Source organism: Sinohyriopsis cumingii, chromosome 18 (genome assembly GCF_028554795.1).
Source record: "Sinohyriopsis cumingii isolate HCF-2022 chromosome 18, ASM2855479v2, whole genome shotgun sequence".
Taxonomy (NCBI): domain Eukaryota; kingdom Metazoa; phylum Mollusca; class Bivalvia; order Unionida; family Unionidae; genus Sinohyriopsis; species Sinohyriopsis cumingii.
Window position 1 is genome coordinate 66,509,941 of NC_142978.1, and position 13,418 is coordinate 66,523,358.

The following is a 13,418-nucleotide window of genomic DNA, read 5'->3' on the forward strand; positions in this document are numbered from 1 at the left end:
ATGGTAAACATATGGAAACACTATCATATTCAAAATTCAATAACTTAAAATTTATGGGTGCTGATAATGACACCTATAATTCTTCATGCACATCTAACCTTGGTGCAAGCTTATGTGTGGAGAACACCATACGACCCGCGGCACTTTGTTTACATACAGGTGCATGAAACACGTGTTATTGATTCTGCACCAAATGAATCAGGTGCTACTTTCAGTATTGAGTACTCCTGAGTCAAGCCTGTAAAAATGCTAAAATTGCATCAGTAGAAATTTGTCAATATTTTTTTACACTACATATAGGATAAGCTCTCAAAAGATATCTTTCCTAAAATTTTAATTTTCATTATTAACCAATTATGGACCACCAAACCTGTAAATACTCTATTATTTGTTCACCCATTTCTAGACTGGTTCACAGTTCTTCCGTATAATTAGTACCGTGTGTCCTATAGCCAGATTTAAATTTTTTAGAAAAAGTTGTATTTTACTCCTTCATATTAGAGCATAATTGTAAGAAAGAATTGGCCATGCTTGTGCATGGATAATAGTGCAATAGCATTTTATGTGATACCAATATCTATAGTTAAATTGCATCCTCATTACATGTTGCTGTGTTGTATTGTACTTATTAATGGCTTATTCTTGTTATTAAAATAATTGTTTTCTGCCTTTGTATCTTCATGTTATCTTTCTATGGCATGCATGCTACACAAAAGAAACACAAGCATGCTGACATCAGCAAGTATGACATCACAGGGTATCAAATTACATGACGCATTGTATTTTCATCTCTCACTGGCTATAAGACAAGTTTTAAATGTTTTAAATTTCAAAATTTCATTTCTTTTCTTGCTGACTCTCACAGAAATAAGATGCAGCGCATCCCTATTCACATCAATCATACAAAACAAATAAGTCTGCCACATGACAGGTCAAAATGATAAGAGGCCATTGCCCTTTTGTGACTAAAACAAATAAACACACCCATAAAAGACGAACGGCCACGTGGTACACAATTTAAAACTTATGCAGAATATAAAAATGCGAAAAGAAAATTCAGAAACCAATTAAACAAGGCAAAAGACCAGTACCAACAGGAACAATTCAATGAGCTGGAAAAAGCTGCAGAACTGGATGTAGGGAAATTCTACAGAATAGTAAGACTTCATAAGAAGGGACAGAGACAAGATATTTCTGAACTAAAAGTGGAAGCATAAATAATACGGGGCCCTGATTTGATTCGTGACGCGTGGCACCAGCATTTTAAAATTTTAGGTACTGAAATACCAGATATTCATTTTAACGAATCGTTTGCAGCTGAAATTAGAAACACAATGAAGAATATTGTGGATTCAAATATTGATGACGGAGCAGATAAGGATATGTGTGAAACCATATTACAGAAAGACATTGAAGAGGCTGTACGAGAGCTGAAGAAAAATAAATCACATGGACATGATAAAATATATGCAGAGCATTTAATTTTTGCCTCTCAATCGATTAGTTCTATTTTGTACAAAGCGTACAATAGCATAATTTCCTTGGAAACGTATCCTGACTACTTCAAAACTGTAAATGTTATACCTATCTTTAAAGGTGGGAAAATAGACAGGCTAGATATAAATAACTATATAGATATCTCAATCGTTCCCGTTTTCCAAAAAGTATTTGGAAACAAATGTTGTTGAAAAGGCTAATTCTTTTTAGTGAAAGGATTAATTCCCTCACCCATTACAACAGGGATTTCGAAGCGAATGCAGTGGCATCACTGCAGCCTTTATTATAAAAGAGGGAATAGCCCATTATTTAGAAGGTCAATCAAAAATTTATGCTGCGTTCCTGGACAATGCGAAGGCCTTTAATACGGTATGGCATGATGGCCTCTTTTATAAGCTAATCTATCTCGGAGTTAAAGGAAAACTGTGGAGATTGATTAAAAATTCTTTTCGAGATGTTAGGGCCCTTGTTTTGCTCAACGGGCATCATTCGAAACCAATCAAAAATTTATGCTGCGTTCCTGGACAATGCGAAGGCCTTTAATACGGTATGGCATGATGGCCTCTTTTATAAGCTATTCTATCTCTGAGTTAAAGGAAAACTGTGGAGATTGATTAAAAATTCTTTTCGAGATGTTAGGGCCCTTGTTTTGCTCAACGGGCATCATTCGAAACCATACTCAGTCAATTAAGGGGTAGAACAAGGAAGAACGCTATCAGCATGGCTATTCTTAGTCGTGATGAATGACCTAATATCCTTGCTGGAGTCAATAAAATCTGGAATACAAGTTGGTACCTTAAGTATCCCCTGTGTTTTACTAGCGGATGACACGTCCTTGCTATCTTCGTTATTTAATGGTATGTGTGTGTGCAACCTCCATGACTATGCATCGAAGTGGAGACTCCGTTACAATGTTGATAAAAGCAATATTGTCATATTTTCAAAGAAATAAATCATATAAAAATCTATGTTCATGCTCGGAGATAAAATGATTCCTATAGTTTCTTCTAGAACCTATGCTGGGGTAACTCTCTCCACAGATCTTTCTAATACTGCTGCAGTGAAAAATGCTTGTGATAAAGGAAGATCAGTATTTTATTCCCTTGTTGGGACTGGCATTAGAAAGGATGGAATGAATCCAAATAATAGTGCTAAAATATGGTCAAAAACAGTACTAACTGCAATGACATATGGATGCGAATTATGGTCCAACTTGAGCCAATCACAGGTATATGACCTAAAAGTATGTCAAAGAAAAGCTGCAAGAAGAATTATAGGTCTTGATCAGCGTTCTTCTACAGAAACAACAATTAGCAGTCTTGGACTGTGGTCAGTTGATGGATATGTAGATAAAATCAAATTACGTTTCTTCAATAAAATTTGCAGAGCTAATGGTTCACTAGCATGGAAAATTATATTCAACAAAAGAATTCTTGGCTTCCTGATACACGAGAGCGAGAGCGTTGGTTTTGTTAAAGATATATATCGTGTTCTCTTGAAATACCAGCATGTGGCGGTTTTTTTTCTTCTCATCTATACGTGAACACCCTATATTCTGTCCTGAAACCAGTCTGGAGGAGAAATATTGAAACGTCAGTTCACTGCTGTGAAGAATCATTGTGGAGATCTAGACTTGAAATGAGACGTAAACTTCAACATTATGCAAATGTCCATACTAATCTTTAACCACTTGCTGTCTGGAAGCTTGGTAAATGTTTTCCTAATAAAACTTGGACTTTCGCTAATATTGCCTATTTAACTATGTGTTCAATTTCAACAGAGAATGAATATAACTGTAAACTCTGCAAGAGATTGACCACAGACAGAGCCAAGCAAATGTTACTATACCGCTAAGCCCTAAACGATGAACGTAATACTTTGTTTGAAAAAATAATAGATGCAATAGGCATTCTAGACTCGCACTGGCTTTTATGTCAGGACAATGACTCACTACTTCATATCCTTTTGGGCAAGAGAATGGATATCTTTGATTCTATGGATGATCAGTCATGGCAGGCATTCATGTGTGTGGTGGCTGATGGAATAGAGACAATGTACAGAAGAACAAATGAACTTGAAAACAATATCTGATATTATGCTTGTTCAGTAAATTAGGGAAATGGACCCATTTCATTTCTATCTTATAAATTATTTACAGGTGTTCTAAGTGAGAGAGAACATGATAATCCATTTAAATCGTTCCAGTCGAATGTAAATAATTCCAATTCCTTTTTTTTCCTCTCTTAATCTATGTAGCGCATATATCTCGTTTGCAATGAGTTCTCTCTCTCAAGTGTTGAGATATTGCGTTTTCTTTACTTTTGCTGATATATATATATATATATATATATATATATATATATATATATATATATATATATATATATATATATATATATATATATATAGTGTACTGTAAGTCCATTAATGTCAAACTATGTTCCTATCTTTTCTGTATTAACGAAAATTTAACTGCATGAAATCTCTTCTGACGAGGAAATAAAGTCAGACAGTCAGTCAGTCGTCAGTCACACATCCATACCATACATACATTCATACATACATACATACATACATACATACATACATACATACATACATACATACATAGATGGACAATCAGTTGTGAAAGCTCTTTTTATTACTTAAATGTCTATTACCTAGTGAAATCGCTAAAGGGAACAAACTAATTGATTTATAAGAACAAACAAAAAACACAAAAAAGCCATGTCATCCAAAATCTTCAAATATTGTCAATTTGAATTGTTATACTTATTTCTTGTGTTCTTATATATGTCTCTCAGATGAAATTATCGCCATTTTTAAGCCTGTTATGACTGGATTTCATGTATGTAGTGTTGGACCAGGGTAACTATTTTCTCTGAGTCAGAACAGAACATGATTGGTATTATAATCCCTCTTATCCACACTGTCAAATTTAACCATCCACGACAAAATTCAATAGATCGAACACAAAGTATTTAAACGTTGTATCAGATTTTATGTTTTCATTTGCTATATTTAAATTTTCCACACTGAAGACACACTGAAGATAATCGCAGCGATATGACTGAAAAATTGTTAAAGCTATGTTAAAAATCCCAATCACACACACACACACACACACACACACACACACACACCTCTACATTCCTACGGTTGTGTTGTAAGAAGAACTATGTTTTACGTTTTATCTAGTTTTATTTACAAATGCAAATTCGCATGCGTATTTTCTTATTTCGTTTCTTTCTTCTTTTTTATTTTTAAAAATAAAAATTTATGTTTTTTTTTTGTTTTGTTTCGTATAACATCACATTGTCAGACCTTCCTGGCTACATACATAGCGATAGTAATAAATTTGTCTGGTTTGGACTGGGTGGCATTTTATAGTGTGATTATGTTTCAGCCTTCTCCAGACTTTATTTAGACATTTTCATACATTTTTGCTGTTTCTTTTTACCTATTATTATTTTTTGTGTTTTACTATATATTTGTATTTTGCTTAGGTTTTATACCAAAATTCGAACATACCATTAGGGTAAACTCTTTCACTTATATAGCTTTCTGCGGATTGAATATACCAGTATTATGAAAACTGGCCGGGCAAAATATGAATTAATTCCCTTTTAACTTTTCATGCAAATAGCCTCGTGAACTCAACGAGTCTCCTTGTTACTTGTTTATCATTATTCATCACCCAACCAAGCCAAGGAAGATTCTCTGTTTAGTCATCTAACATATGAATATACAGGGTTCCGGCCTACTACTCCTATTCCTATATATTGCCACACGTGTAGCAAGCTGTTTTGTCGGAGATTTTATCATCAATAGAATACAAGTTTAATCGCGACTAGAGTTTTGTCCCCTTATTACTCTTGCTTGATTGCTAATGACATTGACATTGTAATCTGGCTTTACGCATGGACCTTAATTCAATTTGTCACGTTAATAGTCAATGTCTGTACCATAAGACAGGAATCATAAGCACAGAGTTACACAAATTGGATATTATTACAGTTATTGAGGCGTGGTTAGATGGGTCAATTCCAACAGAAATTCGTCTTAATGCACACTATTCAACCACCACTCCTTTTCCATAGCAACTGACATAGGGGTCTGGTAACTATGTATTTCAAATTCAGTTGAATTTCTATTATTGAAAAATAAAAAAATATTATTATAAAACTTTGAGCCCCTTTTTGGCCCAAATTATTCTTAACGGACGGAAGCTTTTAATTGAATTGTTTTATTAACACCAAAGATTTGATGATTGTCCCTACTCTCAATTCAACCAGCAACACGTTGTTGTCAAAATATAAACATGGGGGATTTCAACGATGACATCGAGGTAATCAATAGATGTAGTAATATTACAAATATCATGAACATATTTAATTAAATGATCGATATAGGCCCAGCAATTAATGATCATAATTCCATATTGATTGATTTAGTGCACTAAATTGTTATGAAAATAGGTCTTGGTTCTTTTTGTCACAGCCATATCCCTACATATGTTTCCGCAATTTTGATGAATGCCCGGTAACGTAGATTTCAACGGAAAGTATTGGATTATACAGCAACTAGTTACGACTTGTTATACAGAGCTAATTGGGATGTTTACAAACTTTCATTAGAGGAACGGGTCTGCAAGATCTATAGCAATATCGTAGTTGTCGCCAGTTCCTCTATTACCAATAAAATAATAATTCACTCTAGAGATCCCCCAGATGCATAATATTAGAAAATGTGTCCCGCAATGCACAAAAATCCCCTGCTTGGCTAAACAAACGAATCTTTCTTTATAATGGATCAAATTCAGATATATTAGAAATCTAGGTATAATCACTGTTAAAAGTGTCAAACATGAATATTATAGCAAATTAAGTAATAAAGTCTAAGATGTCAGTCCGAACGTTTGGTGCAATACAGCCAAAACGTTTATGAAGCAAGACAGAAAATCAGGATATCCATTCTGGTACATAAAAACCAATATTGTTTATTATTTTTTTTTAAATTCTAAACAATCATTTGTAGATGCTTTCTTTACCTCTACCCTGCTTTCTATACTACTACCCCGCAAAATTTTCTAATATATTGTGACGATTTACACAACGTTTGATCCCATATACCAGTAAACTACTTACTAAAACAGTTAAGGATACTAATCGACCATAATTTCAGGGATAGACGGGATCTCCGTTATCCTAATAAACTGGTCTTACCACATTATAAGCCATTCTTCAGGAATAAAGCTTGTGTCAAGTATTCAGCTGAAGCAAGATGTATAGCTTTGATGTTGTTTCCTAAATATTCATTAAGTACATTGTCATTTGAAGGGGTTTTGCTATTTTTTAATACACTGAATGATTTCCTTGTCCGTGATCGGTGAATTCAATACTTTATCATCGTTATTCATGTCCAGATTACCGAGATCACCTGAGATATATTTATCAATGTCCTCTTAATATTTAAAATAGTCATAAAGCGTACCTAACGTAATGTTTCAATCATCTTGCTTATTTTCAATACAATTAACATTTTTCCAGCAATCTCACTGGTTTTTACTTTTCAATTGTCTGAACTTTGCGTGCTTATGGTAATTGTGGATTTTTAGATGGAAAATCATGAAATTGCTAATAGTATTTTCTTACAATTTTGACTTTATGCTGAGTTTGCGAAGGATTACTATTATAACTATTCCACGTTAATTAAACTAGTTATGAAAAAGCTGTCATAACTCTTGTGTGTCAAAAAAGTAACGTTGTTGCAAGTCAATTTCTCTTGTTTTGTTTGTTTAACAGACTAGAGATAAGATTGAAACTGAAACTGTAAGATACAGTTGCTTTTCGAGTGACTTGTGAAAAACAAGAGGCCTGTGGCTGGTTTAGAGTCAATGTCTTATGAAAGTGTGTCATTTTATATTTTTACTAGATCTGGGAAAATAACGAAATTTATTGAAACAAATGAACGAACAAATAAATGACCAATAAGATACATGGATATTGTTTTAGCACCAACTATTATTTATTTTTTTTGGAGGGGGGCGGTGTCAGTATTGGGGGTGGGTAATAGAATAAATTATATATTACCTAAGATAACTTTCGTGTTTAACTAGAAGACGTTACGCTACAAACATTTTCAATATCACTTAATTCATCCGAGATGATTCTTTCTGGTCCTTTCAAATATGCAAAGTTTACGCTTGATTTTCATTAAGTAAGTTCTTTTCAAAAAGAAGTTATGAGGATCTATATGAATTCTTCCCTTGTGATGTCAGCTGTATTCAAACATAAGTATTTTGACTACTGCCGGAGGACAGGATTGTTTAGTGTCTAAAATCACCAAATTATTGATTTTGATATATAAATTATATACCTAGTAACTGATCGTGCAGGAATACAAAATAATAAAAACAACCATGTGTGTTTGTAGTTCACTCTTTGATTAATAAAGTAAGAACTATTTCAGATCGGATCGCCTTTCACCGAATTATCGTGTCTTCTGGCTAATTAAATGACGTCAAAAGGAAAAACCATTTACCTTACTTTCTTTTGATCATTATAATCTATTTTGAACCACTATTCAATATCGATCTTGATTTTAAAGCAACGAAGGTATTTTTTCAAAAACTGATTTCTCAGTTTTAATATGTAACATACACTCAACGTTTATAAAAACCACGTACAAATCAGACGACAGGATATACGTCACTTAATTCGCTTGGTAATGAGGTGCTCTTAGACTCCTGGCAGATTACCATAATGTAACTATTTACTGTTCAATAGGAAGACAACTCATTGCCCAAATAGTACTCAACCAATGTGATACCAAGAAAGATGATATCATTCATGTAGATATTCCTATTTGCATACATATATTGAAGCCGGTATACATACATACATACATACATACATACATACATACATACATACATACATACATACATACATACATACATACATACATACATACATGCATACATACATACATACATACATAAATACATACATGCATACATACATACATACATACATACATGCATACATGCATGCATACACACATATATACATACGCACGCACGCAAACACACACACACACATACATACATACATACATACATACATACATACATACATACATACATACATACATACATACATGCATACATACATACATACCATGCATGCAAACAGAAAGACAGACATCTTCATTATGTCTTACCACTTTGAATTCATATTTTATAATATTTCTTATCCAAGTTAGTATAAAAGCATTTTTAAATAAATCGAATATTTAGCATTTTCAAGCCACCTTGTATCTTTAACCACTCTGGGTATTTTTATTATTTTGCCTTGAGACTCATTTCAAACAAACTTATTCAGAAGTTAATTCGGGTTAATTCGGGTTTTGCAATATTCTTAGAGGAAGTTGGGTAGTGATATTAATAAATGGGTAATTTCTGTGCTGCCATACTTTTAATGAACCCCTTCATTTTCTAAGTGGGTAATTAAACCTTTAAAGAAGAACGTTATTTTTCTTAAATGTATGATGATAATATAATTTTATCTCATTATCCAAATTCATGAAGAATCCTAATCTGATTGTCGCCAAGTAATCCCTAAAACTGTCGACATATTGGCATTTCAACGCAAACGGAAGCTCCTGATGTAAACAAGCAGACTGAAGTGTATTGAACCATAAAGTTGAATGTATTGAGCATTAAAATGTTATCACATTTAAGCCAGAAAGTCTTTGTGAAAGGTCACTTCGATCTTGCTTCTTTTCTCCCCCCCCCCCCTCCGTGTCAGTGTTAAAACTTGAATGGCTAGCATGCATGACTAAGTGAAATTTGAACAGGGCATTGCTAGGCTGTCCTGAGAAAGTAAATATCTGAGCTACCAACCATAACTGCTTGATAGGAACTCATGTCAAATTGTCATTTTCAAAGAGAATTGATATGCACCGTGGTTCACAAATTATGGGCTGTCTAAATCTGACAAAAGAAAAGATTATCTTGGGATAATTTAGGAACCGCTGCTTCTGATTGGGCAGAATAAATTAAGGCATACACTTTAGAAGTAATGTGAATTTAGAGTGACGACGTTGGTCGAAATTCTTTTGTCTCTAAGTTCCTGAGAGAGAGAGAGAGAGTAATTTGATTCCGAGGAAGCCTAAAAAAAATAGTGCTTTCCTCGTTAAACTAGAAAAGGGGACCAGGTGCCAGGTGGCTGTCTTGTAAGAAAAGAGAGGGTTTAGTGCTAGGATGCACAATTTCTGAAAGAAAACAGCGTTAAGGTACGCAATTTTAGTTTTCGACATAATTTTCTATTTTTGATTGTTTTATGCAAAAGTGTTTGATATGACTAGGATTCATACTATGCATCGTTTATTCAGTTTCATGGAAATCTGTTGATGCTAGAGTTGTTATGCAATTTATCTCTTTAATTTTACAGTTGCTAGTTCATTTATAGTATTGACTGTTGCATGCTATCCAAATTTCCATATGTGTAGGATTTCATAGGGTTATATGAAATACCTTCCTTTGTTAGGACGATACTGATTATCGTGAGTTAACGATAGTCGCATATTTATATCTAATGTTGTAATGTTTAAATAGTCTTGCAAGTTAGGGATTGTTGTGAGCTAGAATTCTGTGACTTTTATGCAATATTAATCGAGCGTAGATAAAGAGATACAATAATGTCAGATATACCGTTGGATAGCTAGTATGCTTCTGAGTAACGTAAACGAGGGAATATATGTACGTGTAAAAAGTCGTACATAAAGGGATTTAGGGGTAATTTTGGCCTTTAAAGAACAGCTTTCGGAACAGTACAAAGACGGACGTCCGAAAACAGAAGTGACGAGCTCAGAATAATGGACTTGGAAGTCCCGAAAGGAATGAAGCGTTCAGCAGCAGAGAGACTGAGCCCACCAACTATTCCGTCCAACAGAACCCTCTATCGAGAACACTCTTGATAGAGGATCTTATTTCACAAAATAAACCCTCTATTCAGAAAACTATGATAAATAAGCCTTCCCTGCTGACTAGAAGAGTTATTTCATGAAAAATAACTAACTATAAAAATACTTCTTGACTCTGGGGGAGGTGGGGTAGACGAAACACTTGGTGGCTCAGTCTCTCTGCTGCTAAAAATGTAAATATTCTAGGATTTCTAGTTAAAAATTGTATCCATCCCAACTCGATACCGTGTCCGAGGATCATGTAAATTTATTGTTACAAATCCGTATGGTTTTCGTTGAGCATGACTAAAGAAATTTCTGAATTTATTTATGTCCATGTCACCGCTGCACCAAGTTCGATGAATATTTTGTAGCGTGTGTACGTCAACGCCGTTAAATACCGCGAGAATGTTACAGTTATCTCTGATCACTTTTGGTATTTGTGTATACCGTTGAGTTACATAAATCACATCGGTGTTTTTGTGTCTACAGCGGGAAAATATCCTGGCAGGGTTTGATTGTTTGTCCAACATGATATCATCGTACACAACTAAATTATTAATACTCCCATCAATATCATCGATACTCGGTGCTTCATCAATATCATCTTCTTCACTTACCGATTTTGCACTTTCGTTAAAATCTTTTAACACACTGTAGCATCGCTGATCGTCCACTGATGGTGCTATCAAATATAATTTATCCCACTTCATCCACTTCATTATTAAATTAAGTAACAACTGCGTCTTACCCGACCCAGATGGGCCTATAATAATCATTCGAATTGAATTTGGTAGCACTGAGTTATGTTTAATTGGCTCTCGTCGCTTTGACGCAGAAAAGTCAGTGATCTCCATTAGATATATCATAAAATAAATATGAATTTATATTGTGCGAAATGCCGAGCACATACCCCAACTGCGGATATGACAACAATTACAACAAAAAAATGATCGACAAGCGCTTACAGGCAAGTGTGAACGATGCGGTATAAAAAAGTTTAGATTTATTGAAAAAAAAGCGAGGCGGTGATATCGCAGCCAAGTTAGCCAAGTTACCAGGAACACCGTGGGCTAAATACCCAGGAGAAAAACATCTTCCAGGATATAATTATTGTGGTCCAGGAACCCGACTTGATATCAGACTTGATGCTCAGGATCAGCCCAATCCAGGTGAGTATCCGATAAAAGCTATTGATAAGGCGTGTCATGCTCATGATGTAGCTTACCGAAGCAAGGATTTACAACAGCGCCATCTCGCGGACGTGAAATTAATTCATGCGTTGGATGCCATCCCTGATAAATCTTTCAAGGAGAGGTTAGCATCCTGGTTAATAAAAACTGCAATGAAATCTAAGCTTGTATTAGGCGCTGGTAATTATAATGGAGTCGATTTATTATTCCCCAAGAGGATACTGGAGAGGTAACGCAGCAATTAGTAAACTCGCTGAAGCAGCAAAAGTTGCAAAAGTTGCTGCTAAAAATTGGTTATCCCGACAGGCAATATGGCAAATTTATCTACCGCGTCCTAAACAAATTCACTTTGCGCATTTCGATGTTAGTGTGCCAAATGAGGTTCATCAGGCTGATATATTATTTCTGCCACATGATACTATCCGAAGACGTACATACAAGTACGCGTTAACTGTAGTTGATGTTGCAAGTAGATACAAAGATGCTGAACCGTTAACGACTAAAACAGCATCCGAGGTTGCTTCTGCGTTTAAACGAGTTTATCAACGTGGTCTACGTTGGCCAAATCTATTACAAGTTGATCCTGGCAAAGAATTTCAGGGTGCAGTATCATCGTTGATGAAGCAACATAACGTCACCATCAGACGAGGGCATACTGAAATTCACCGTGATCAGGCAATTGTTGAGCGATTTAATCGAACACCTGCTGAGCGGTTATTTGGATATCAATACGCGAAGGAATTTATTCAAGATATGAGATCGCGCGAATGGGTTGCAAGATTACCAAGCGTGATAGCTGCACTAAATAATGAAATAACTCGAACAACCAACATGAAACCTGCCATCGCAATCACGAAAACACAAGGTGTTTTTCAAAAACATATACCCGTACGACGTGATTCTTCAGCACAGCCGATACTGGGTAATGTTACAGTTAGATATTTATATGAACCGGGTGAACTTGAAGGTGGTAAGAAAAGAGCAACTGATCCTATTTGGAGTGTTACCACACACAAGATAACCACCGTGACAAGATCCACTGGTAGACCAGCAATCTACAGGTTGGATTCAACTGCTCCTCAGCGTGGATTCACACGTCAGCAACTACAGGTAATTCCCGAGGATACGCAATTACCGCCAAAATCACTGAAGTGATTTCGATCACTTAACTAGCGCTGGCGCCTCTACGTCGATTGCATTCAAGACAGGTCAACATAATATTATCACGTGTATGACCGCGATTGTTATCTTTTCTATCTACGGTAAATTGTCTTGAATTTTTATTCCAATGCTGCCATAGCATTATGCAACTACAGCTCGCGCAGTGATTATTCTGCTGTTGTTTCAGCGCTCTGATAAATTCAACATCAAGATCAAAATCGCGATTATTTTTTTTTTGTCACTCTGTTTGTAACCGGCGAGTTTCTTTCTTATTACATCACCATCGCTGTTGTTTTCATTATTAATTTTATCAGCGTTTGATTCATCCAAGACAATCCTTCGCAGTTGAGATATTCTTCTGACTCTGGAGACAGCCAAGTAAACTAAGTTTGACCATTCGATTCGATCATCAACAATTCAGACAGTTGTATCTGAAATAGTCAGTCCTTGAGATGAATGCATGGTCATTGCGTATCCTAGCGTCCACGGGGATTTATTTATTTTTAGTGCATCTTTGACAGCATTAATATCATCAACTAACACAATATCATTCAGTACTAAATTCTGTTTCTCTGTTTTTCCAGGAATATCAACATCTAT